Raw genomic sequence first — 27540 nt, 5'->3', positions numbered from 1 at the left:
TCACATGTGTTGGCTGTGTACATGCTTGGTTAAGGTTTAGCTCCGCTAGAAAGTCTTTAAGAGCATTAACCTGTTTGTCATCGTTGTCGTTCCAGTGTAAGTTAAAGTCCTCTAGAACAATATTATTAGTTTCAGTATTGGAGTTGGTGGTGATGATTTCCATTAGCTGGTCTATGAAAGCCAGGTTATTTCCCGGTGGGTGGTAAAGCGCATGTAGGTTGCATCTTTGATTGTCTCCTGATCTTATCTTGAGACCTAGGTGTTCACAGGATTCGAGTGGTTCTGACAGAATTTGGCTGACCTCTATATCCGATCGGTGAATGCAGGCTAAACCACCCCCTGTCTTTTTTTGTCTATCAAGTCTCAAACTGCTGTACTGTGGGGGCACTAGTAGGTCCATAAACGGAGACGAGGATTCAGATAGCCAAGTTTCTGTCAAGATTGTCACGTCAATTTTGCTGTCTTCGGGTCTTGTTGGTCTTGTTGCCCACCACCCAGCTAACTGATAATATTTGAACCTGGTAAGGGTTCCCTTTGTCAGGTTGGCAAACGTGTCCCAGCTCAGAAGCTGTCCACCCTCCTGCGAATCCCCCCAACTATTCAGCCCGCCTGTTTTAATGGTAGTGACAGGTGGTCAAATCAAATCAAATAAGCTTTATTCGATTTATCAATAAATCATAAAAGCATACAAATACAATTTATGCAGACAATTTAAGAACAGTTTTCATATGAACAAAGTTACAAAAATAGATAAAACATTTCTCCAAAAATTAAAATCTAGAGCAGTCATTTGGATGAAGGGCCTCGTTTTGCACTAATCGGTCAATATAAACATGTGTTAGTTAACTCATTGAGTTTCTAAATTTCATCACTGACATTAAGAAGCGAGAAACAGCAAAGATAACATCCACATCTTCTAAAAGCAATAATTTTAAATATGCAGGTTTACATGTTCTTATCCCCCAGCGTTTAAGTAAAGGTAGAAGAAATAATTTCCTCGGGCTGATATACAGATTACAAAAGAACATGATGTGAATGTTACTTTGTGTTGAATGGTCGTCGCATGGACATATTAATTTCAATGAGGCCCAGTCATTCTGTTTCGGCAAAGTGACCAAGCGGAAGAAAATCCCTAGGCGCAGCCTAGTTAAAAGCATGCGAGCATAGGGTGCTTTTTCAATCCCAAGGTAAGATTGTAGGCCTTCAGTAGGGGTAATTTGCTGATAGCTCAGGGTTGTGCCTTTAAGTTTCTCAGTGTCCCATCTAGCACTCTCTAAGTGTATGGATAATAGTTTTTTAAGGGCCGGTCTGGTCAAGGTTTGTAGGGTCTCTGGTTCATCGTAAAATTCAGAGTGCCCAATGTTAGAAAACATCGTTTGTACGTATCGCAGCCACTTGACTTTTGCTGCACCGTCCAAAGCCATACAGTCTTTTATGAGGTTTCTATTCAATTTGCACTCCTCTGTGGTCCAAATCTTATGCCAGAGCAAACAGGGTGATATTTTTATAATGTCGCTAAGGTGTTTAACGCCGGTCTCAATGTGAGTCATAAAAGTCGACGTGGTTTTGGACACACCTAATAAGTAGCAGATGAAAATGTTCTCGCAAGTTTGTAATGAGGACACATTCTCGCAACCCCAGAGACCTGCGCCATATGTGGCCGTAGCTATACACTTTGCCCGGTAGATCTGTAACATTTCTTGAATAGGTTTACCCCCAATTTTGGCTGCAAAGGTTCTTAAAGCACCTATGGCACGGCTAAAGGCGAGTTTCCTAGCTGACACTGCGTGTTTCCACCTTCCCCACCTGTCAAACACAATGCCCAAATAGCAAAAAGTGTCTGTAATGGCAATCTTTTGCTGATCTAAATATATTGAGCATGATGGTCTGTTTTTATTTTGGGAGCAGGGCATGGAGAAAGTTTTGGAAATGTTCACCTTTAAATTTCTTTTACCCATGTAGGATGAAAATTCATTTACTGCTCTCTGCAAACCTACTTTTGTCCTAGACATGATTGCCGCGTCATCGGGATATAAAAGAATGGGTACGGGCCTACCATTAACAGCCGGATAATCGCTTGACAGAGTTAAGCTCTCAGCGATAGAGTTTATGTAAAATGTGAAAAGCAAGGGCGCAAGTATGCAACCTTGCCTCACCCCTCTGTTTATGGAGAATTTTTGTGAACATTGCCCCTGGGTCCCAAATCTTACTCTGGCCCCCGCTTCTCTATATAGTTCTTTAATAAATGTGAGGATAGTTGAGTCCACCCCGATGTCTTCCAGTGTCGACCAGAGCATCGCATGGTCCACGCAATCGAATGCAGAGCTGAGGTCGACAAAGGTAACAAATAGGTCCCCTTTTTTGGCCTGCGTGTATTTAGAGACTAATAGGGACAAGTTTAGACATTGCTCCAATGTCCCTAGACCCTTTCGGAACCCATATTGGAACTCCAAGATAACCTTCTTCTCTTCTTCCCAGTGTTGTATCCTCTTAAGGACAATCCTGCCAGCAACTTTCATAAGTCCGTCCAATAGCGATATTGGACGGTAACAAGCCGGGTCGTCCCTATTCCCTTTTTTAAATATGGGGACTACGATTGCGTCCGACCAGGTGGTAATGAAACCGCATTTATTTCCCATATTTAATACATTGGTTAATAAGGGAACCCAGAAGTCCGGTTCTGATTTATAGAGATCCACTGGGGTGTGGTCAGGGCCGGGGGCTTTACCTGAAGGACTTTCTCTAAGGGCATCTTCCACTTCCGATGTGGTAAATACCAGTTCGATAGGGTAAGGAGGTGCTGGAGAGACAGTTAGGTGGTTATCCTGAATTATGCTATCTGAGGGTGAAGTCACCTTGCATGGGTTTGGGGCATTACCCTGTGTAGTGTTGGAATAAAGATTACCATAATGTTCTACCCAGAGCTCAGCCGTTATAGCCACTTCTACAGAGTTGTCTCTATCTTTTGAGTTGTAAACAGATCTTATGACTTTCCAGAAGGCATTGCTGTCTTTGTTCCTGGCGGCTTCCCCCAGAGCTTCCCAGGCCTCCTGCTTCAATTTCGCCCCCCGCTGTTTAATTGCCAGCTTATAATCGTGTCTCCCTTGACGGATTTGAACCCTATCTTTTGGGTCGGCAGACAAAGTTTTCTTTAAGATTTTCAGTGTAGATGTACATCTAGAGTCAAACCATCCACGAGTATGCCTCCCGTTGTCTTTGCAGTTCCTAGTCAGTGCATTTTTTATATGGCGCTGAATGTTAGAAAAAGCAACCATGATGCTCTTTGGGTCGGTATCTTCCTCTAAGCAAGCAAGTATGTCCGTGGAGCAAGAGGATAGGAAGTTTTGGAAGAAGGATGTTGGGTTCATTTTCTCCCATTTAATTACATACCCATTGGTCTTAGTTAGGGTAACCTCAAATGGATATAGAACCCTACTAGGTTTCTTTACTTTGCCCTCCATGAGATTTACCCCGAAGGTGATGGGATAATGATCACTCATGGGGTCATCCCCCGTTTCCCAGAAGGTTATTAAGTCAGGATGGGTGGGTGATATCAAGGCAAAATCGATTGTGGATTTACAACCTCTTCCATTGTACGTTGGGGCAAAGGGAACCGGGGGGGAGCATGCCTGGTTGATAAAAGTGAGGTGAAAGGTAAATATAACATTGTTAAGAAGAGACCCCATGTTGGTGTGGGAGAAGTGCAGAGGACCGTCCTCCCCGAGATCTGACAGGCCGCACAAACCTAGCTCAGAAGACGGACAGACGGAACAATTGAAGTCACCCACCCACAACATTGTGTGATCCCCCGAACCTTGATCTCTCAGTTTGTGAATATGATGGATCATAATGTTCAAATTTGATTCCACCTCACTAATTGGCAAATTATTATAAAAATTCACAAGAATCACCTTTTGCGAAGTGCCCCATTTAAGTAGTATGATTTGCAAGTACTGATTGGATTGGAAATCGCAAACTTTTACATCCCCTACGTTCGAGATATATGTACACAAGCCCCCCTTGTTGCGGCCCTGAGCTCATGGGACAGCTGGGGAATGGAAGGTTCGGTAGCCCAACATGTGCACTTCCTCTTTAAGCCAGGTTTCTTGTAGGCATAGGATGCCATACTTCTGCACAATCTCGAGCCAAGGTTTGTGGGTGATCTTACTACCGAGGCCTGCTACATTCCAAGAAAGGAGAGTGTGCATTGGGTTTCCAATTTCCTGTGGATGATGCCCTGCAATCCCCGTTGTGCCTATCCAAACTTGCGGGTGAGTAAGGTCTCCCTGTAGTTTGACCTGTGCAGTAAGAGCGTGCTGTTCAGGGGGGTTTAGGTCTATCCCAATGTGGCTTGGAACTTGGGGTATGGGCATTAATTTTTCACTCGGGACAGTCTCCGTTAGGGGGTTTTGGGCATTGGTAAGGATTGGAGCGACACTAATTCCCAGTCAATCCACCTGATCCAGACACTCAAACCTGTTCATAGTGGGCGCTCCTTCCCACCAGTTATTAATGGGTTGCCAACCATCCCCATGACCTTTCCATCTACGGTTGTGGACTATTGACCAAGCCCCAGGTGGCTCAACAGTCTGTTTTGGGGGATAGAAAAAAGTGAGGGGTCTGGTGACAATAGATTGGTCAGTATCCTGTGAGTCCCATATAGTGATATGCTGGGCCGTGTGGGGGTCTGCAAATGAAACCACTATGCAGTCTCCAGGGATGGATTTATAGGTACGACCCACCCATGGCACTCTCCTAACCATTAGAACCCTAGTCCTAACAGTATTGGGGAGCTGTCTATTGATGTTGAGCCAGTGAATCACCTTATTCTTTAGGGACCACTGGGTCTCCATGGAGTGCGGGTCAAGTGGTGGTACACCAGCCAGTATGACGACATAGGGCCCGGCGTCAGGAGGAAGATCAATGTAGCCCCCACGAAAGTTCTGGCGACCATGGTACTGGTTGGTTATGCGCGCAGTAGGTGGCATATTAGTCTTATTGGGCTTGTGGGCAGCCTTAGGGATAGGGTTGGGTAAGGTCCTGTTCTCTGGGCCTTTTGCCACTGGTATTGGGATTTTTGGTATTAGGGGGAAGGGGACGTTTGACTTAGAGCGGGGTTTGGGTATTGGGGTCGGTTTTGGTAGGGGTAGGGGCAAGACCGGGGGCAGCATTTCAGGGGCAAGGGAACTAACGTTAGTTTCTGGAGCCGGGTGAATACCATCGTCATCCTCCTGAGGAGTACTCTCAGCAATATGAGGATAAGTTGCTTCCAGTTGTTTTAGGCTAAGGGTGGCCAGGGAGACTAAGGTCTTGTCCATCTCGAGGAGATTATTCTCGATACGTGAGAGTCTGAGTTCTAAAGGTGACAGTAATTGTTTTAATGTACCCCAGACTATCTTGAGAAAATCTTCGTCGTCACCCCCCTTGTCTCTATCCCTCCCTGGCTCGCTTTGCCCTCCCTCTTTTGGTTGCTCACCGTGTGTGGGGAGAGGCCCTTGAATAGGGTCAAGGACCACGTTAAGATTACTGTGTTCCCTGTCCCCCCCTATTAGGTGGTTATCCAAATTTGGCGCTTGTATGGTCTCCCCCGTGGTGGGTAGTGTTCTTCTGTTATTAAAGAACTGCAGCCTTGTAATTTTTGCTTTTTTACGGGCATAAGCAGATCTTGCATTGTTTTTCTTTTTTAGAGTTGGGCCATCTTTGTTTTTATTCTTTGCTACAGGGGGAGAAAGGTCAGGGGGGTCAGGGCTGTCCGGCAAAATAATGGCAGTTCCGGGTCCAGTGGGCGCAATTCCCTCGAAGGTTTTAGGGGGCACAGAAGTTGAGATGGGTATAGGCTCTAATGGAAGGGAAGGAGGTGGGGGAGCATGGTGAACATCGGCATGGATTATCAGTGGGGGAGGGCAAGAAGCATGTTGTGAAGATGCAGCAGACGCGATTTTCCCTAGGGAAGATTTTTTAGAATTGGCAAAGGTCTGAGAAAGCCTACGTGCCGCATCAAGCTCAAGTGACACCCTCTTCTGCATTTTGGTAATTTCAGCATCAATTGCTAGATTAGTCTTCACTAGGAAATCATCAAATGTCCCGCTGGGCTTGCTCAGCCCCATTGCAGTTTTACTGCGACTGCCCCGTGTACTCATGATATATTTGAATTGCAGTGCCCACAATGTACTTACTGGTGAAAAAGGGACGAGTCAAATAACAAGAACCAAGGGGGGTGGGCCAGGCAGTCCTCTATGTCCTCGAACGGCCTCAAACGGCCCGCTCTTTGCCCGGTCTTAGCCCCGGACGCTCCCGCACGCTCCCGCGCAGCGGCTACCCCGCCCAGTTATGTAGGGTGCTGACAGGGCAGGGGGCGTGTCCGGCAGGGAGAGCGGCCACAGGTGTTCCACGCAGGGACTCCTGGTCAACGGAGTCCCTGCTCGCAGCCCTGCCGGTGCGGGAGGGGTCTGTCGGTTCTTCTCCTCCTCTCCCCAGGTGCTCCTGGCGCAGCGGGACCCGCGGAGCGGGTCCTGCAAGTCGCAGCGTTTCTTTCCCCACAACTAGGGAGCAGGCGAAGGGTTGGTTCCTCTCACGAACAGCAGCAAATGAACAGCAGAGTTTCCCAGGGGCTGGGAGCACTGGACAGCTTTTGTGTTGTCAGGGGGCGTGTCCGGCAGGGAGAGCGGCCACAGGTGTTCCACGCAGGGACTCCTGGTCAACGGAGTCCCTGCTAGCCTGCTCGCAGCCCTGCCGGTGCGGGAGGGGTCTGTTGGTTCTTCTCCTCCTCTCCCCAGGTGCTCCTGGCGCAGCGGGACCCGCGGGGCGGGTCCTGCAAGTCGCAGCGTTTCTTTCCCCACAACTAGGGAGCAGGCGAAGGGTTGGTTCCTCTCACGAACAGCAGCAAACGAACAGCAGAGTTTCCCAGGGGCTGGGAGCACTGGACAGCTTTTGTGTTGTCAGGGGGCGTGTCCGGCAGGGAGAGCGGCCACAGGTGTTCCACGCAGGGACTCCTGGTCAACGGAGTCCCTACTAGCCTGCTCGCAGCCCTGCCGGTGCAGGAGGGGTCTGTTGGTTCTTCTCCTCCTCTCCCCAGGTGCTCCTGGCGCAGCGGGACCCGCGGAGCGGGTCCTGCAAGTCGCAGCGTTTCTTTCCCCACAACTAGGGAGCAGGCGAAGGGTTGGTTCCTCTCACGAACAGCAGCAAACGAACAGCAGAGTTTAGGTCATTTAGGCATACTGGAAGACCTGGTGAATCCCATATAGGGGCCTGTAATGCATAATAGGGAATATTCAGCTTATTCCTCACAAATACCCAGTTTTTCAGGGATGTCCCCAGAATCTTCAGCCTTACTTTTTAAAAAGATTTTGGGTCCCCAAACTTAAAGAGAAAATAGTCTGACCCTGAGGGACATCCTGTAGTAAGGCAGAAAATAGCAGACCCACTGAGGAATGATCTATTTGGCCAGCCATTAGTCTAAAATGTTTGAAATGAAACGCCTGGCAGTAAAGGAGTAAGTCTGGAAACGCAAGCCCTCCTGTTTTTAGGCTTCTTCTGAGTATTTTCCAGGCGATTCTCGGGGTTTTAGAGTTCCAAATGAACGATCCCAATTTCCCTTGCAGCTTTTTAATTAAAGATAACGGAAAAGATAGAGGGATAGTATTAAATAAGAATGTGATTTTAGGAAGAATAATCATCTTAAGTAGGTTCACCCTCCCATAGATGTTTAAAGGGAGAGAGGACCACCGTTGGAGTAGAGCATTTGTGTCCTTGATAGCTCTATCTAGATTAATTTTTGGGATGCCTTCGATTTTTTTGGCTAGATGGACTCCTAAATACCTCAGACAGACCCGAAGATGGCAAAATCCCAAATCCTAAATTCGATGCGGTGACGAGATGTGGAAGATGGAAGAGCCAAATATCCTTTTGGTATTCAGCGCTGTCTGAGGGCGAGGAAGTGACAGAAGCGGAGTTAAGCAAACTGTGGTGCAACGTTTTAACATCTGGCAGTGGAACTATTATGGATCTCTGGCATGACTCTTTTAGCATCTTAAACTCAGTAGTTAAGACAGCAGCATTAAAAAGAAACCATATATACACTATGCACAGGGTTTACATAACCCCAAAGAAACTGGCTAAATTTTCCAACTTAGCTTACCACTGCCCGAGATGTAGCCATCCGAATGCGGATGATGTTCACATGCTTGCTGACTGCCCCGAACTAAAAGGATACTGGGGTAAGATTAGTGAATTTCTGGAAAAGGTCCTTTCTATGCACATCACAATTTTTTACTCCCACTATACTTTCAGGGCTTATCCCGGGTTATAAGGTAAATGATCTCCCCACTAAATTTATTTTTTATGTTATTCTACTTGCAAGGCGCGAGACCTGTATAGCCTGGAAGGATCCAACCATCCCCATTTTCCCAAGCTGCTTACGGCAAATTATGATAACTAGTAAGTCAGATATGGCATGTGATCCCTTGAGTCATGTTAATGTTTGGGCGGCTCTGGAGGCATGACAACTTCGATGATTGGTTCTCCAATGATTTATCTGGAGCCCTGCTGGTTCTCTGGACTCCTAAGTAGCATGGGCGCCCACAGGTCGGTGAAAAGGAGTATGGATGGGAAGGCAGTGGCTACTTGAGGGCGCAGGCTTACCACCTTGCCTTTGGCCGATTACAACAAGGGCCGGCCCAGAATGGCCAAAGTGCATAAAGGTGCCAGTTTCCCATCAAGAGTTCCAATCATGGTATATGAGGATTTTTTTTTTTAAAAAAAAGAAAAAAAAAAAGATTGTCATGTCGATTTCCTGGTTCAGGATGAGGTCAGCTATGTCTGCTGCATGTTTTGCGGTGGACCGACAGTTAAGCAGTAGGCATTTCAGTGGTTTCCCTACGTTACTTGTGTTCATGTTCTGTGGGTCAGAGATTAGCTGGACTTGCTGTAGGTTGTTAAGATTGGGTTTCCTTTCATTTTGTCTTGACGTTCTGTTAGCATCGCTCTGGACTGTTCTAATTTCCTCACCTCTATCGAAGTCTTTAGGTTCATAATCCCTTAGTAAAGCTAGGGTTTCTTCTTCCGATAGGCAATTACGGTTCCTGTCAGGTCGGTTTTGCCTGTTTGATAATGGCATTGCCATCTTATTGCCCTTTCTTTGAAAATTAAGTAGAACTTCTCGTATGTGCTCGACTTTGTTGTGAGTGCTTACTGAGATTTCAAGCACGTTTTGCATTGTTTATAGTGTGCTTAGAATATTGCCCACTTGTGTTTTTAGTTCTTTGATTTCTATTAGAGTCTTGGATGACGTAATAAGGGCGCTTACCCTCTTCTTTGTGGACCCTCCTTTTGCGTTCCTGTGTTTTGGTTTTGTTCTCTTCATCGGACATCTTTTCTTTTTATCATTATTTTGGTTGTCTGCTCCGCTTCTGTTTAAGCCGCTCTCTATGCTTAGTGCTCTTACTACCGTGTTTGGGGGATTGATATTTAGTGTCTTTCTTGGTGTCCTTTGTTTTGTGGTAGAGTGGGGTATGGAGGGGGTGACATTTTCTATATCAGTTGTTTTCCTGTTTTCATTGGGTGTCATATTCACCAGCGATGACCTGATAGTGTGGAGAGGTGTCGAATCTTCTCTATGAGGAGGTTTCCTGATCCCATATTGTGTAGCTAATTCAATTCTTCCTGTATCCTTCCTGTTGTTGTGGAGAGTCGTCGCCTCTTCCTTCTGAGAATGTTCCAGGGCTGTATTTGCATATGTGTGGCCAATTCTGTTCTTGCTGTATCATCCCCAGATTGCGCGACTTTTGTTCTGCTTATGTATCCTTGATGTGTTGGGTGTAGTGCATCCTGAGGGTCTATAGTTGATGCGCTGTCATTGATGGTAGTATTGTAGTGGTCTATAGTGTCTTCTTGTAGTTGTGATCTTGATTTATCTACACATCCTTTTAATGTTGGGAATATGTTGGCGAATTTTTCAAGTTCGCGGTCAGCTGCTTGTATGAGTTCTATTCCGTTCTTATATACAGTTATGCATAGGTCCGCTCTGCATCTTGGTGATGGTTTGATCATAAGTTTTGTGCCATGTGGGATGTTGGTTATAGTTTTTGTGTTAAGCATTTTTGTAATGGCATTGAGACAAGCCACCATTCTTCTAGTGAAGAATATCAGGTCATTCATGAAAATACCTTTATCTGTGCAGAAAGAGGGGTCTGAGATCAGCGTGTATGGGTTTTTTCTCAATATGTTATGTTTGAATTTTTTTGCTGCGTTTTTGGATAATTTGGATGGGTATTTTATGACATGAGCGTTCATGCCTTCTGGCTCTAAGTAGTTGTCGGTCATATTTGTTGATTGGCGTGGAGTATTATTTGAGGTGTCCTCGATTACTGTTTAATTATTCTTCTGGATTAGGTTTGGCCCCGCGGCTAGGGCCACTGACTCCAGAATCTGGGGATCACGGTTCGATCGCTGGCACCGGCGGCAGATTCGCCCAGCACCTTTGACTCTGGGCAGTAGTTTGCTTAATCTTCCCGACGGCCCCCAGCGCTTAGTGACCCTCACGGTCAAATGTGCGCTTTACAAATGTGGATTACCATTATTCCTTTCTTGCCTAAATTTGTTTATTTATTTTTGTTTTTGTTTAATTTTGTCTGACATTTTTAATCTGTGTCGCCTTTTTAGTGTACATACTTTCCATTGTAGTCTTTACTTAGGGTTCTTTCAAGATGGCTGCCAGTTGTCTGGTTTTTCTGATAGCTGTATGCCCTTCTCTCTTTCAATAGCCTGCTTGTCCTCTTTCACTTGCCTTTATTTGATGCAGTTATCCTAGGACTGAAAGCTCTTTTCGCTTTCCATAGTGTGGTTGTACTTTTTCACTTTCCTTACTTGCTGCTGCCATTTTTGTGGTGTTTTCATCTTTTATTTTAGATGTCCAGGGCCCCAGTCTGTAGGGCTTAGATAGTGTCTGTAGCTAGCAGTATGTGTGAGATGTAGAGTAGCTGGCTGTTTCATTAATATTTAGGTGTGGATTGTTGTATCTGCTCACTTAGGACATTGATGTCCGCAACAGCCGCCATTTTAAGGTCAGGCAGGCTGGGCCGACTCCCCCGATTTTTCCTCTTTGTTTCTCTCGTGTGCACTTTAGTATTTGTATCTGTGTTGCCTCCCAAGTACAGCCGTCTCGGTTGTGCATCTGTGCTTTCCGGGTCCGTGTTTCCAGGTCCCCCCTGCAGCGATCTTGAGTAGCTGTCTCCATCCCCTTTCAGGCTCTTTTCTCTCCGCGCTCCGCCCCCAGCTCGAGTTCCAATTTTCCGCCGTTTATTTTATTTTTATTTTGTGAGCGCAGTATCGTGGTGATGACGGTGTGGACACCCTAGTGGCACCGACAGCTTGAGGGCGTTGTGAGCAGAGGATCTAGACACTCACCTCTGCCCCATGCCCTCGGCTGAGTCCCTCTGTGATGTCCCACTACGATAGCCGTCGAGCCGCTTCCATGCAGCTTCCGCGCATCTCCATGTCCTCCGCTTTGCCCGGCACGGTGATTTACCGACGTCCTCCAATTCTGCTCTGGTTTGTTTTTGGTGATTGGTAGTCCGCTCCTTTCTGTTTCTGGCGAGTCTCAGAGGCTTGAAGGCTTGAGGCGAAGGTAAGGTAAATCTATTCTCTTCATATCCGTCAGTCGGCGGTCCGTGGGTGGTGGGTGTATGGCGAGGTTAACCGGGGATTTAAACTTATTTGTTATCCCGAACCCAAGGAGCTCCTCGAAAGAGCTCCTATACTGCGGCCATCTTGGCCCATGGTAGACGCAAACCAGGGCAAAGCCTGTTAATGGCAGATGTAATTAAGAGCATAGCCTGTTAATGGCAGATGTAAATAAGAGCATCACCTGTAAATGGCAGATGCAAATAGGAGCATCACCTGTTAATGGCAGATGCAAATAGGAGCATCACCTGTTAATGGCAGACATAAATAAGAGCATAGCCTGTTAACCCCTTAAGTGCTGCCTCGGTGCATTGGCCGACAGCAGCACTACCTCCCCAGTGCTGCGCACGACCATTGGACGTCCATTCAGCACTAGTTCCAATGGACAGCGCAGCACTGGGGAGGAATGTTTAATAGCATCTATGAGGTTAATGGGAGACACAAACAAGGGCAATGCCTGTAAATGGGAGATGCAAACAAGGGCATAGCCTGTTAATGGCAGACGTAAACAAGGGCAAAGCCTGCTAATGGAAGACTCAAACAAGGGCATTGTTAGATCTGGGGGTCTCTAGTTGGCAATGGTATTCACCTTTGCCCAAACAGGGAACCTTACTTCTAAGTCATGATAAGGGGATTACACCTTAATAACACCTGCTCACCCCCTTGGTAGCTTAGCACGAGCTGACAGGCTTATCTCAGAGGCAGTGTGTTAAGCATTTGTGAATATACACAGTAATACAGTGAAAGCACTACAGATGGACACAACACAGGTTTTATAAAAATAAGTATTCTTTATATAGACTTAACACAAGACCACAAGCGAAAAACATCCACAATACTATACTAAAAGTTGACTTAAAGATGAGAAAAGTTGCTTAGTTCAAGTTGATGGTAAATGCGACAAAGTTCTCAACAAAGTACCTGGATGCGTAACGCAAAGTGAACAAAAGGCTCGCAAAAGGGAAGATGCGTCAGTTCCGTTATCCGGGGGAACGGTTGCGTTCTGCCTCAATGCTTGCGCAGATTAGGGTATGCGTCGTGAGCCTTACCGGTGTGGAGGTGAGGCGTAGATTCTCGGCCTGCGGGCCCGTTGCAGTGCGCAAGATAGCACCTTGATGCGATGCAACGATCCGGTTGCGATGCAAGAAGATGGCGCCCTTGACGCGATGACGCCGTGGCAGCCTTGCGAAGACTCCGTACTTTGGCGCGTAACAGGCTATGCTCTTAATTACATCTGCCAGTAACATGCCATGCCCTTGTTTGAGACTGCCATTAATAGGCTATGCTCTTATTTACCTCTACCATCAACAGGCTATGCTCTTATTTACATCTGCCAACAACAGATGACATGCCGCGACAGGACCTGCGACACGCTTCTCCGGTGATGCGACAGGAGGCAGCTTCGAAGAACACACGCTTACAAGGCGATGCGGCGAAGGCTTGCTTCTCCGGCGATTCGACGATTTCAGCTGTGGCTGCGACACGCTTCCTCTCGATGCGTCGCGCTTCCAGCTCCCAGCGATACGGAAATGTCTGTATATAGAATTCCCAGCAAGGAAATTCACAGAGGGAGCTGGAGGTGAAGTCTTTTGTCCCTGAGACTTCAGCCGGAGGCAAGCAAAGTTCAAGCCCTTGGAGAATATTCTGTAGATGATGAAAGTCTTTAAAAAGTCCTTTTCCTTTCCCTTGGGAATGAAGCCAACACTGCAGGCCAACCCAGCAAACTGCACACTGGCAGAGGGGCAGTCCAAACTCCTGCAGCTTCCTTGGTTCTTCTCCTTGGCAGAAAGGTTTCTTGTTCCAGAAGTGATCTAAAGTTCTTGGGACTGGGTCCCAATATTTATACCCCAAAATACTTTGTTCTCTGAAGGCAGAGAGGTCTCTGCCTAGTCCAACCCAGTTCCCCCGAGCACTTTGTTTACATGACTCCTTCCTTCTATTCACTGTGCAGGGCAGAGACATCAGCCGCCCCACAGGAGGTGGAGCCTGCACAGGGGAGGGAAGGCACAGTTCTGGAGCCCTTTGTTGACAAGATTCCTTCTCTCCTTTCACAGTGTTTGGGTCTGATTTCGGATGAGTCAGGTAGCTCAGTGAACTAATGCATCCACTGCAAGGGCCTATGTTAGATCTCATGGTCACAGGTTCAAATCCCGGTGTGTCCACTTAGTCTTTCATCCATCTGTAGTCGATAACGTGAGTACCAGTGAGTTTGTTAACAATAAACATCTGTTATTCAGCGCCAAGATGCGTATGCCTGAACGTGCGCTTTACAAACACACATGTTATGTAATGAAGGCAGACACGGGCTAGGGTCTTTCCTGTTTGGGCTGTGAAGAGATCGCACCCCTAATTGGTGGGAGATCCATGGCTGAACACCCTCCACAATAATATTCCCACGGTGGAGGACACTGAGCGGGTGGACTTGGCTGTTTAAGTGGAGTACGTTTCAATAGCACTTTAAAAAACATGTTATTTTGACAAAGTTGTCGATGCTAAGTGTGTGAACTCCACAGGGTGGAAGACTGACCTCGGCGTCCTAGCAGTGACCTGCCCAAGTTCCTGGGGCAGGTGCTCAACACTCCGACGGTCTCACCCTCTTGCATGTGCCGAGCTCGCCGATGCAAATGAAACATTTTAAAATGATACTGGCTGCTTCAGCACAGCTTTCTTTGAGGGTAGACTAAAGACCCGCTCGAGAGCAGACCTCTATTTCTGGAAAGCAGCCCCAGTGAGAGGGCTGTCCTCGCGGGTTCTCTTTAAAGTGGATTTGGCTGCACAGGGCCAGGGCTGCCCACAGGGCTGGCACACCCTCCAGGCCTTGCTCGTCACTGTCTGCGTCACCAGTGCTATTTCTGTCCTCTTACCTCACTGCAATGCAGTTAAAATAAGTCAATTTGTGATCGAAGGGAAAACAAATGACCTGCGGTCTGAAGAACCTTTCCCAGCAGTGTCCATCAGGCTGCGGCAGGCGGGGGGTGGGATGGGGCCCAGGGCTTTGCAGCCAATGAGGACAAGTTAGGGTGGCCAGAGGACCCTCACAGGGGTCTATTGGAGACTGTTCCATGCAGGATGGGGCTAAGTCGGGTGACCCACGTATCATTGTGTCCTGAACGCTTTTCACTGCTAAAAGAAGAGCGCTGCAATGGGCAGCGTGTGTCCATCGCAGCGCTCACTGGCCTCACCCCCATGGTATTGCCGAACACCCCTCTCCACGCTTGCAGAGCCACGCCTGAGGGTCTGCTGACCCTGGCCTGCTGTGCAGTGGTGCGGGCTAGCCAGGTCCCAAAGCTTGAAGCGACCCCGCCTGGTCCCAATGTGTGTGCTTGCTTCCAGTGGGCCAAGCACCCTGATCCGACTGGTGTTAAACACTGGTTTGCTCCAGTTAAGTGCTAAGATCTGCCCACTTTGAACCCAGATCCATTCACCTGCTACTCCTAATACTTTTAGGTCTTGCGATACTAGACTTTTAAGTATATTGTTCAACCCCAGCCCTACACGTGTAGGCAACGCTGGTTTCCGGTCCAAAAGACTTCATTTTAGAGTGCTAGTACATTGCCTTCTTGCCCAACGGATTGCACCCAGGACACTGCGTGTTTCTTGTAAATGTCCCAGGGACCACAACCAGTTAGTGACCCGAAAGACCCGTCGTGATCCTCACATTTTGTGATAATTGAGGGCACAGCGCTCATGATTACTCTGGGAGCATGCGCAGAATATGCCCTGTGGAGCAAGGGTGCCCAGCTTTGCTGTCACAGTTCTTTTGTGATATTTAGCCGCTTTATTGATTTACGTGATTCCTGGTTTGGTCACAGTTTTCACCCTCTATATTTAAGGCAATATTACTATGTCCTTCGTTTGCAGAATACCAACCCTGTCTGGGCACTGCGAATACTACGGCATAACTCTCGCAAGGTTTCACTTCACCCCATCTCCTTGGAGCGACCAAGCTGCAGGTAGTGAAGGCCGCGGAGACCAATTTCCATTGTGACCAAGGACACAGAAGTCTGGTGTGTAGGGTTCCCAGTGCACTGCCTCTTTCAAATCACTAAATGGTTCCTAAAAAGTCAAGGATCAGGAAAAGCCTGGGGTCAACTGAGACACCCCAAGATGGAAGCCACTCAAATACATGTGTATTAAATTCCACCTGGACATTGACAGATGTGTGGACACTCTCCCTGCTAAACAGTGCTTGGGACAGATGCTTCTCTGTTCCTGGAAGAGCAGTGCACTGCATTTTATTTAGAGGTTAGCAAGTCGGATGCTTTCTTTTATTACCAATAGCTTTATTGTCCCTGACAAAGTAAATTGCTCTCCAGTCATCTTCATTGTGTACCTTGAGGTCCACGGGGCGTCCATGCCGAGATGCAGCAATGTGCTCACCCTCCACAACCTCCATAATGAAAACCATCTGCAGTGCCAGAGACTGCCTTTCTGCCATTCACCATGGATGTAAAAGATGCACTGGGAGCTTAACCTACCAACTACCCTAACAGGTAAGACCAGACCCAGGCTTGGCTCAGCAACATGCAATTGGATGGATTGTACTCAAAACTCACTGGCTCAGACTTGTCCTTCAAAATACGTCACGCAGAAACACAGACGGCAGTGTCTCAACTCGTTTCTATACAAAGTCAAAGTATACTACTTTAAATCAAGTCAAAACTACCATGCACGCCCTGGTGCTCTTCCAAGGGGATGGCCGCAAAGCCTGGATCCCAGGTGTGCTCCACGCCAACTCATGCTTCTTCACAGACTGAGGAATTTCAAGCCCATTTCACCAACCCTGAAAAACCTATACTGGCCCCATTTACAGTGCATGACCTAAAGTAGTAACAAACAGCACCCGAGCTGAAATCTAAATGGCTATCCAAAACAAGAAATACAAAAGAGGATGATGTGGAATTAAGAATCACGATTTGCACTGTAGTGAAGACATGCTTCTGCTTGCAGACATAGCTATGTTAGCATAAATGTACTATATGCTTCGACACCATTGTTCCGCTTTTGCACACAACACTACATGCCTCTGTTTTATTTTTATTTATTTATTTATGTTCTTATAGCGCGCCTGAATCAGCCCCGAAGGGGTATCTCCGCGCGTAGCTTCTGTATAAGTAGGGCAAACTTTATTGAGGGGGTGACAGAGAGAGAGGTCAAATTAATCCTGTGTGAACAGGTGGGTTTTTAGTTTCTTCCTAAAGGAGAAGAGGTTGGAAATTTGTCTCAACTGAGGTGGAAGGGAATTCCACAGCAAGGGGCTTTTAAGGGAGGGTGCTCGGCCACCCTGTCTCGCTCTGGTAATTTTAGGTACATGCAGCAACATAGTGTTGCTGGAACGCAGAGCACGTCCGGGAGAGTAGGGAAAAAAAATATCTTTTAGATATTTGGGACCAGACCCATACATGCACTTATGCATAATGCAGCAGAGTTTGAAATTTACCCGCTGTTGCACTGGAAGCCAGTGAAGGTGGGAAAGGAGAGGAAGGGAAGGGGTGCGGGGGGGGCATTCAGGATGAGTCTTGCCGCGGTGTTCTGCACCACCTGCAGTCTACGAAGTTGTTCATGGTTGGCGGAAATGAGTAGACTATTGCAATAGTCTACCCGTCCAAGGACTAGTGCCTGTACCAGCGTTTTCCTGTAGGTGTTTGGTAGGAAAGGGAAGATACGCCGTAGAAGACCAATTGTACGGAAGCATGTTCCCATAACCTGACTGACGTGATCTTTCATAATCAGAGTTTGGTCCAGGCGTACCCCCAAATTTTTGATGGTCTGTTTGGGCGCTGGGACAGGTCCTAGCTCAAGTGGCCACCAATTCGGAGACCAGAGCAGGGTGGCCCCTCCAAACAACATGACCTCCGTTTTGGTCACATTGCATTGGAGGAAGTTCTGGGCCATCCAACCTGCCACCGCTCTCATGCCGCTTTGGAAGGATTGCATGACTGCAGGAGTAATGGTTTGAAAGGGAAACAACAGCTGAGTGTCGTCAGCGTAAGAGATTAGGGAGAACCCGTAGGATCTTATAATCTCTGCCAAAGGGGCCACATATACGTTAAATAACGTGGGGCTCAAGCATGAGCCCTGTGGTACACCCTTGGTAAGCTTCCTGCAGACAGATTTATAGGAGCCTAGTTTGACGCCTTGTTGTCTGTTTTCAAGAAAACTTTCCAGCCATGCAAGGGCGGTCCCCTTTACTCCCACTCCCTTCAGGCGGTCGAGAAGGATTTTGTGCGACACCGTGTCGAAGGCAGCGGACAAATCCAATAGCACCAGAATCATTGAGCTCCCCCTGTCAAGTGACATTCTGATGTTATCTGTCACTGACAGGAGGGCTGATTCGGTGCTATGGTTGGGCCTAAAACCAGATTGCTAGTGGTCTAGGCCGCCCGCTGCCTCGATGTAATTGGACAGGTGTGCGTTGACATGTTTTTCGACCATCTTGCTGTAATAAGGCAGAAGGGAGATGGGACGGAGGTTGGAAAGCTCCGTCCACGGGAGAGCCGAGTTCTTGCGGATGGGGTTCACCACTGCTCTTTTCCAATCAGTTGGTACTTTTCCCTCCTTAAGAGACTGGTTGATTACATCCTGAATGTAGGGGGCTAGTAGGGTGCGGAGGGAGGTTAAGGTTTTGACAGGGATAAGGTCATCCGGCGATCCAGATTTTACTTGGGTCATTATTGTGTAAAGCTCTTCAGTGTTAATGGGAGGGAATGTAGCCAATGAGAAGTTGATATTTCCGTTGGGGGAGGAAACAGTCAAAGTATCACTATTTGGTTGGGATACTAACATTTTTTCATAGATGGATTCTATTTTGTTTTCGAAGTATGATGAGACTTCTTCACATAGACTTTGTGAAAAGTCATCTGGACTTATACAAGCCATAGGTTTTACGAATGTTTCAAGAATTTTGTACAATTCTTTAGGGGAGTTACCGGCTTCTATAAGCTGTTGAGCAATGTTATTTTTACGGGCAGCTTTGATGTGTTTATAATAGTTGGATTGAGCTGCACGATGTGCCTTTTTGTTGTCCTCAGAATGTGATTTCCTCCATCTCTTCTCTATCCTCCTGCATTCTTGCTTCTCTTTTCTGAGAGCCTCGGTATACCATTTTTCCTGTTTAGCCACAGGAAGTTGCCTATATGTTTTCAAGGGGGCAATTTTATCAATGGCTGCAGTTAGAGATTGCTGAAACATAGTTAGCTTATGTTCTACTTCCTCAGTATCTCTAATCTCGGGTTTTTCCCACACCTTTAGTAACGTCTCCAGTGTAAGTTTGTGCCACTGTCTGCGTATAGTGGAGGGTAGGGATTTCTTATGGGGACCTTTATTAGCTTTAAAAATAGTAAATTGTAATAAAAGATGATCTGACCAATTGACTTGGGTGGGTTTGTGACATGAGATATGGTCAAAGTTGGTGTATATCAGGTCAATACAATGTCCACCTTCATGAGTGGGATCCTGATTCTTTTGTGTAAGACCAATGGTTGTCATATCAGTGGACAAACTTTTGGCCCCTATGAAGTCGAGTTGGTCAGTATGAATATTAAAATCTCCAAGGAGAAGAAAATCCTCATTGGCCCGTATATGAGGGCCTAACATCTCTAAAAGAGAAGTGGAAAAACTGGGACATGGAGGAGGTGGTCTATATACAAGTGCACCTTTACTAGTCTTTCTGTTGGGGAAGGTAATTCTGAAAACCATTGTTTCCATTTCTTTGCAACATTGTTTGTCTAAAATGTCTAATTTAAGGGACTCTTTATAAATTATGGCGATGCCGCCACCTGTTTTATCGGGGCGATCAGAGTGATGAAGTTTGTATCCCATAGGTACTCCCAAAGTGATGGCAGATACCGTGTGGGGCTTTAACCAAGTTTCAGTAATGAAACAGAGATCTGGAGTCGAGGAGTGTATTAGGTCCCAGATCTCAATTTGGTGTTTGGGCATCGAACGAACGTTAATAAGGATACAATGCAAATCATTTAAGCCATTGTTCTCGTAAATACAACTGCTTGCTTCTCTTCACATGAGAAAGGTCTGTTTTTCACACGTCTAGGCTTACACCGCGACCTCAGTATGTACAGAGTGTTCAAGGTCGAATAACAATGTATGCGGTTGATTCGGGTTGATCGGCCCACACACTTAGATATAACACGAACCCAGCTGCAAATAACAAACTCAGGTGCTTTTATTATTGCATTGCATTCATGAAGGGGGCACTTGGGTAAAACTTTTCCATCTACAGAGAGCTGTGCTGATCCTGGGATATGATTTACTTCATCTGATCTTGGAGGTATAGGGTGCCACATTTTAACCTAGAGATCTTCTATTATTATAAAAGCTAGCTATTATAATATGATTTCTCTCTTTGTGTTTTATGGAATTGTTAAAAGTACTGCATCTTAGAGCACGTAGTTAAAATAAACATTTTAAACTATATCGTGTCTCTGATTACTCACGTTGTGGACTTGTATGAGAATAAAAACGAAAGAGTGTTCTTGATTCCCACTATTCCTGAGAGTCCACTACGTCGGTTAATTTGGGTTGTCTAATCATTGTTAGCTTTGCTGTAGTACGGAAAACGAATGAGACACTGATGCTAGTCGGATTGGGGTTCTGGGCACTGAGGTGGGTTGTTGGTACACCACAATACACCGAGGTCCTGGTTTCCTGGGCATAGCTCTGTGCATGAGCAGAATCCCTGCAACATGGCACCCCTAATGTTTGGTCTTATATTCAAGACACTTTTGTAGTGCTTATACTTGTCCACAATACACTCACTCCTGTTTCCGGATTACAGTTGTGACGGCATAACCTACCTATATGATAGTGTTATATGTTAGTTCAAGCTTGACATTTAAAAAGGTTCTTATTTTGAATTACAAACCCTCTTTGTGCTAAAATTTCTTTGAATTGTTATCCTCTTCTTTGTCTGTATGGCTGAGGCCAACATTGCTCCGCATAATCGAGCGGCGCTCCGCTGTCATTTAACGCATTATGGAGTGCCTGACGGAAGTATGACGCTTATCTTTGTGGTTGGTGCAACTGCAGAATACCCCTTTGAGATTTTCTACTCATGGGTTACCTTTGGGGCAGTAAATGGGGACGATGAGTTGTTCCATTCATATATGCCCTCCCCTATATCTGCGAACTATCGGCCATATACGACACAAGAAGTTCCAATTTCAGCATGGCAACATCGCCTTTGGGTTAATGGCGCTCTCCCCCACTCCGTGACTCCGGTTCGGTTAGGCCCTTTGTCGATCCGTGGTGCCACTAGGGCAGTTTTGGCCGGGTTCACACCGCTTCCTTAATATTTACAAGCCCCGGATGACTATTTACGTCTCCTACATACCTCCTTAATTGGGGTACATCGGGCTCTAGTACAATACATTTCGTGCAATCTCCAGTTGGGGGCACGAAGGGTTGCAGTGCACCCAGTTGGGCAGGCTGGGATGTCAATTAGTCCTGTAATGGTTAATTCGTTTATGGGCAAGCGCCCCCAAAATAAGGACGATTTACCTTATTGGCTTTCTGAGAAATTTGACCAACTGTAGGCAGTATTTCCTAATACGACACCTGTGGAAAAACACAGGATCCTCACAATTAGATTGCAGAAAGTCTTAGTACCTGAGGTAACCGATTGTGAGAATTGGGGCAAAGTATTTGCAGCAGTATATGTGAAGTGCTTCGGCACACCGTCTATGACTGCTCTGCCCTCCGTAATCAAGCATGTTCAGGATGAGCATGGTCCGGCAGTTGAGTTGGGTATGAGGCTTGTCAAAGTGTTTAATGTGGGGTGGTGCAGGTGCACACCTTAATTGAGGCGTTATAGTTTTGCTTAAAACAAAATGTTTAGAATAATTTAAGGAATGTGTGAAGGAATTGCGTGCTACTCCCTTTATATATGGAAAAGGACCCTACTTTCCCATTCTTTAAATCAACAAAATAAACTGTGGGGACACCCACAGTTGAGAGAGTGCACAGCCAAAGGACTTAATGTCTCAAAACAAGTTTTTCATATGTATCAACAAACAATGGTAACAAATGCTCAAGGGCAATGTAATTCATTTGAAGTTATCCGTTTTAGTAAATATTTCAGCAATGATGCATGTGCAAACAATTACAAACAATATTTGCATACCACTTATCATGGGTTAAGATACAACAATTTGCTATTATGTGATCGTGTGAGAACAAAAGCATATACATAAACATTTGACTTCATGTAGATAATACGCTTTTTCAGAGGTCCCAATTCATTTCGGGTTTACTACAGAAACCCTTCGTCGGGGGATATCAGTTCTATGATTCTGATGATCTTCGCGGATAAGCAAACATCCACAGTAATCTAAAACACAACAATATGCAGTGAATATACTGCTTTGCATGTAGGATTTGCACCCGAATTAGTGCTTGTGGTGAGTTTTTTAAAGAAGAAAGAAGGGAATGTGCTCAAGTGCACATTTGAACTATTGGTAAAAAAAGAACTTGAGGCTGTGAAATAGATCAAACCAACAAACTCAAACCTAACGGATAAAGAGCGAAAAATTTTGAGAAATCTACAACAAGACAGATCAATCACCTTCCAACCGGCTGACAAGGGCGGCGCCCTAGTAGTCTTGGATACCACATTCTACAATGCAAGTGTGGATACTCATGTATCCGACGCAGAAACTTATCTGTTACTTAACAAAGATCCCACCGAGGAACTTATTACCTTGTTAACAACCATCGTCACGAAAACAGTTGATGATGGTATCATTGACACCAACACTGGAAAATTCTTGGTCAACCAAATGCCAAAAGTCCCACACATATATATGCTCCCCAAGATGCATAAAGATAATCTCAAACCACCCTTCAGGCCCACAGTGGCCGGTTGTAATTCAATACATGAAGCTATTGGATATTTTGTGGACCATCATCTTCAACCATTGGTAAAAACTTGGGAAACATACATAAGAGACACCACTGACTGTCTCTTAAAACTGGACGCAATAGGCGAGTTGGTAAACAAAGACACTCTGCTATGCACGATAGATGTTGTGGCTTTATACACCTCTATAGCACACAATGAAGGCCTGGAGGCAGTGGAGTGGAGATTGCTGGCCTCCACCATACCATCCGAATTAGCGATTTTTCTCCTGAAATTATTACATTTTTCTTTGTACCACAGTTATTTTGTTTGGCAGAAGACATTTTATTTACAGAAGACGGGAACTTCCATGGGATTTCCCGGAGCCCCCTCATATGCTAACACCTACATGGCTCACTTTGAACACCAACACATCCTCACCAATCCCACAAGCCAAAATAATGCAGTATCCATTATCCGATATATAGATGACATCCTAGTCATATGGAAAGGTCAAAGACACCAACTAGAAGATTCGATCAAACTGCTGAACTCACACAACCCGAGGATACAGTTCACCTATAACATTCAAGAAGAAAAAATACACTTTTTGGATATTGAAATCCGAAAAACCGCGGCAGGCTTGAGTACATCAGTGTATACAAAACTTACAGATGTGAACAACGCACTCCGTTTTAAAAGCGCACATCCATTCTCACTGAAAAGGCACTTACCGACCTCCCAATTCACACGCATAAAAAGGATCACGTCGGATGAACAATCATGCATAAAGAATATTGAAGATCAAAAACGCAAATATCAAGCCAGAGGGTATCCCTTGAAGATACTTAACCAAGCAGAAGAGATAACGGCGAAAAAATCCAGGAAGGACTTATTACAAGCCTCCATCAGAACACCATCACAGAAAGAGGTATTTGTTTTGAAAAATTCCACTCAGGCACCGTTCATCAAAACCATAATCAGGAAACGTTGGGATATCATTGAGAATGAACCTGATTTCAAAAACATCTTTTTTGACTCGCCACTGTTTGCACATCAAAGAATCTACGTGAAATGTTAAAACCTCAGGAAGAAAGACCAACAGCAGCATACAAGGTAATGATGAAATGTCATAACTGCGGTCAATGCAGTAATGTGATTCAGGGCGACACTTTCATGTACCCACAAACAGGTCAAAAGATGAAACTAAGACATACATCTAATTGCAACACTGAACAAGTTATTTATGCTATTAAATGCCCGTGCGGCCTAGTATACGTAGGCAGAACCAGTAGGAAAATCAAGACACGCATCATAGAGCATAAAAGTAGAATCAGGAACAAAAACACTACCTCTCCATTGGCAGTACACTGGGACAAGGTGGGTCACACCATACCCCAATTACGCTTTACAATTCTAGAAAGCCTTAGAAACAACCCCGGCACAGAGATTAACACTGCCCTAGCACGAAGAGAAATTTACTGGATAAAAACATTATGTACACTGGCCCCCAATGGGCTTAACGACCATTATGAAATGTTATGTTTTCTGTAATTATACCAGGAGCTAAGAATTGGTTATTTTCTAAACTGTACAGGATTTGCACTCGTCCTTCTCTTTTGGCTTCACATCACCCCTTAATCTCCTCTACTTTTTACCTTTTCTTTGACATGCTTTTCTCTCCTTTTCTTAACACTTCAGTTTTCATTGCCTTTTAGCACCATTCTTCACGACTCATTGCACTAGGGCACATTATCAAATAAGTGTTATTGGCAACACACGCGTTTATATTTTTATATTTTTTATTGTTTTGTCTCATATTTTGTGTCTTGTTTTTATTTTTTCTCACATTTTATTGTGTGATTCTAGCATTTTCACAACTCATCCTTTTCAGATCTCATCTCTATTTTAACATATTTACTCGCACTAGTAGGACCCACACATCGACTTCCGCGATATCACAAACACTGCCACTATCCCTTTAAAGCCGCTTAGCATTCTGGGTAGGTTTGAATACAACGCGTCCTTGGCGTTCGAAAACCATGGTGATATCGGCTACCTTCTACTTCCCCACCTTGGGTTCGTTTAAATATTTGGTATTCTTTCTTTTTCAGAAACTGTAAACTTATATTGCACCAGTTTACTAACGGTGCTTCACTTTGTTGTCTTTATAGACCACACGAAGCTCTCGTCCCGAGTATTGACGGACGAGAACTCCTTCATACTTTGGGTAAGCCCGCTGCACTTATCGCTTATTTTCAAACTCCGATATTTACTTGTACTTTAATATCGGCATTGTTAATTTCTGTAGAGAGCCACACGCTTCCAGCCATATCCATAGACTACCTCGCAAGGGAGTTCTTGAGTATTTTTCCAGGAAAGCTTTCTATCGTTTATCACCTATTTTACCTTGGATTATGACACTTTTGACACGTACTGTTCTCTTAGCACATACCATATTCGCACAGGGGTTTATATACACTCAATTCTTTACCTACTATTGGTTTGGTAGCTACCATGCACTTGAGCAATTCCCTTCTTTCTTCTTTAAAAAACTCACCACAAGCACTAATTCGGGTGCAAATCCTACATGCAAAGCAGTATATTCACTGCATATTGTTGTGTTTTAGATTACTGTGGATGTTTGCTTATCCATGAAGATCATCAGAATCATAGAACTGATATCCCCTGACGAAGGGTTTCTGTAGTAAACCCGAAATGCATTGGGACCTCTGAAAAAGCGTATTATCTACATGAAGTCAAATGTTTATGTATATGCTTTTGTTCTCACACGATCACATAATAGCAAATTGTTGTATCTTAACCCATGATAAGTGGTATGCAAATATTGTTTGTAATTGTTTGCACATGCATCATTGCTGAAATATTTACTAAAATGGATAACTTCAAATGAATTACATTGCCCTTGAGCATTTGTTACCATTGTTTGTTGATACATATGAAAAACTTGTTTTGAGACATTAAGTCCTTTGGCTGTGCACTCTCTCAACTGTGGGTGTCCCCACAGTTTATTTTGTTGTCAAAGTGTTTGACATAGTTGCTGATCTCATCCTTGCGAATGTAAAGGGAGATGTGGTTAACTTTCAAGTGTCTAACGCTTTGCGCCTTATCCCAGATGCAGAGAAACCCCAAGAGTTACCGAAAATTATTGCGGAGGCTTATAAAACCATTGGCTGCAACAGTTTGGGTGTTGAGCCTTTTGCTAAATCAACAGCACATCCGCAAACTCAGACGACGAAGTCAAATAAAGACGAACGTCAGGTTTTTCCTAAACCGAATTGGAAGAATAAAAAAACAGGAAAAGCAGCAACAGAAACAAGGGTCGCATGCTGCGTCACCGATACCAGAGTCTACTGAGCACACTTATGATTTACGCAACTGCACAAGAATTATGTCGCCTGATAGATTTCATGTTCCTGATCAACGTTCTCCCCGTTCTTCAAAGGAAACATCGGGCTCACAAGCCTGTGGAGGAGAACGCGGCAGAGGTCGAGGTGCCCCGCAAGGATGTGAGCCGCCTCGTCCGACTGATGGTAAAGGCAAGCAGGACGATGTTCCAAGTCAATGCCCTCCGTTTCAGAAAAAAAAAGTTGCTACATTAACCGCAAGGTATGCCACAGATAGTGAGAACCCAACTTCAGAACCTAACATGGGCAGTAACGCTGCTAGACAGCGCAGCGGAGGTTACAATAGTGTGGCAAGCACTATGTCCATTTCTGAAGGCGACAGCAACTGACGCTTACATCACAGTTGAAACTGCAGACACACGAGTGGCTCCCCCTTACAGACTATATGATATAGTAATTTTAATTGAAGGTGACATACAACAAGTAGTTAAATGGATCTTTTGGGAGAATCTGACTTCTTCATATGACATTTTGTTAGCTGAGGCAGATTGGCCCCCGCCTTTCCTTCTGGCCGCTCCAAGGGGGGAGGAGGTAATCCTCCCTAGTTTTTCTCACACAGTGCCCAAGGAGCAGGAGCAGCATTGTGCAGAAGAGTGGGCTCTGGTGCTTGCACCGGCTGTGTACCGTACTCTAGTTGGGTGGGATAACTCTCCCCCCACATGAGATACCATTGCGGTCTATGCCACAGCCACAACCCCAATATCCCATGCAGCAGGAAGCAAAGGCTCCCGTTGCAGAAATCCTTGAACAATTGGAATACCAAGGTGTGATTGAGACATATGTGCCACCCATAAATAATCCTCTTTTCACTTTTAACAAACCAGATGGGTCGCACCGCCTAATTTTGGATTATCGGCATTTGAACTCTCAATGTCAAACATGCGCGGACCAGAATAACCATAACAAAAACAGTTCAAAAGATTGGCCATGGCCTACAAAAACAGCCCAGGCGTTTTTGCCGCACTTGTCGTCTCTTTGTTAGACGGCATAGACCCTGATGTGTACTCGTACGTTGATGATATTTATCTCAGGGACGACGAATTATGGCCGCATCTCTGTCGCGTGGACCGCATCATAGTTCTGTTTGTGGACTACGGTTCCAAATTTAACTGCAAAATCTCACATTGCAGAGTACACAATGTTGTTTATGGGCTATGAGCTCAACAATGAAGGTCAAGGTCTGGCACCTCACTTCCTGGAGAAGTGCGCACGACTGCGTTCTCCTACAACTCTGAAAAAATGTAATCCTTGCTGGGTTTTAAAAATTTTGGTTGAACTTACATTCCCGAATATGCCCAGCGTATCAAGCCGCATTATGCCTTGAAACAACCTACTTTTACCAAAGCATGCTGGCTTCCAGAACATTCTGCTATTCTGCAATCTTTGCAGTCTGATCTTCTTGAATCTAAATTCTTACTGACACGTGATAACCACATAAACCTGGTAATAAGAATTGTGCCAGGCGCAGTGGGTTTCACGTACTTTAAGTTTAATGAAGGAGACACAGTGACTATTGCTTACAAGTCATACTTGTACACTTCGGCTGAAATGCGCTTTCACAGGGAAAACGCATGATGGTTA

This window comes from Lissotriton vulgaris, unplaced genomic scaffold, assembly GCF_964263255.1.
Source record: "Lissotriton vulgaris unplaced genomic scaffold, aLisVul1.2 SCAFFOLD_1823, whole genome shotgun sequence".
Classification (NCBI taxonomy): Eukaryota; Metazoa; Chordata; class Amphibia; order Caudata; family Salamandridae; genus Lissotriton; species Lissotriton vulgaris.
Note: the sequence above shows the minus strand (reverse complement) of the source record.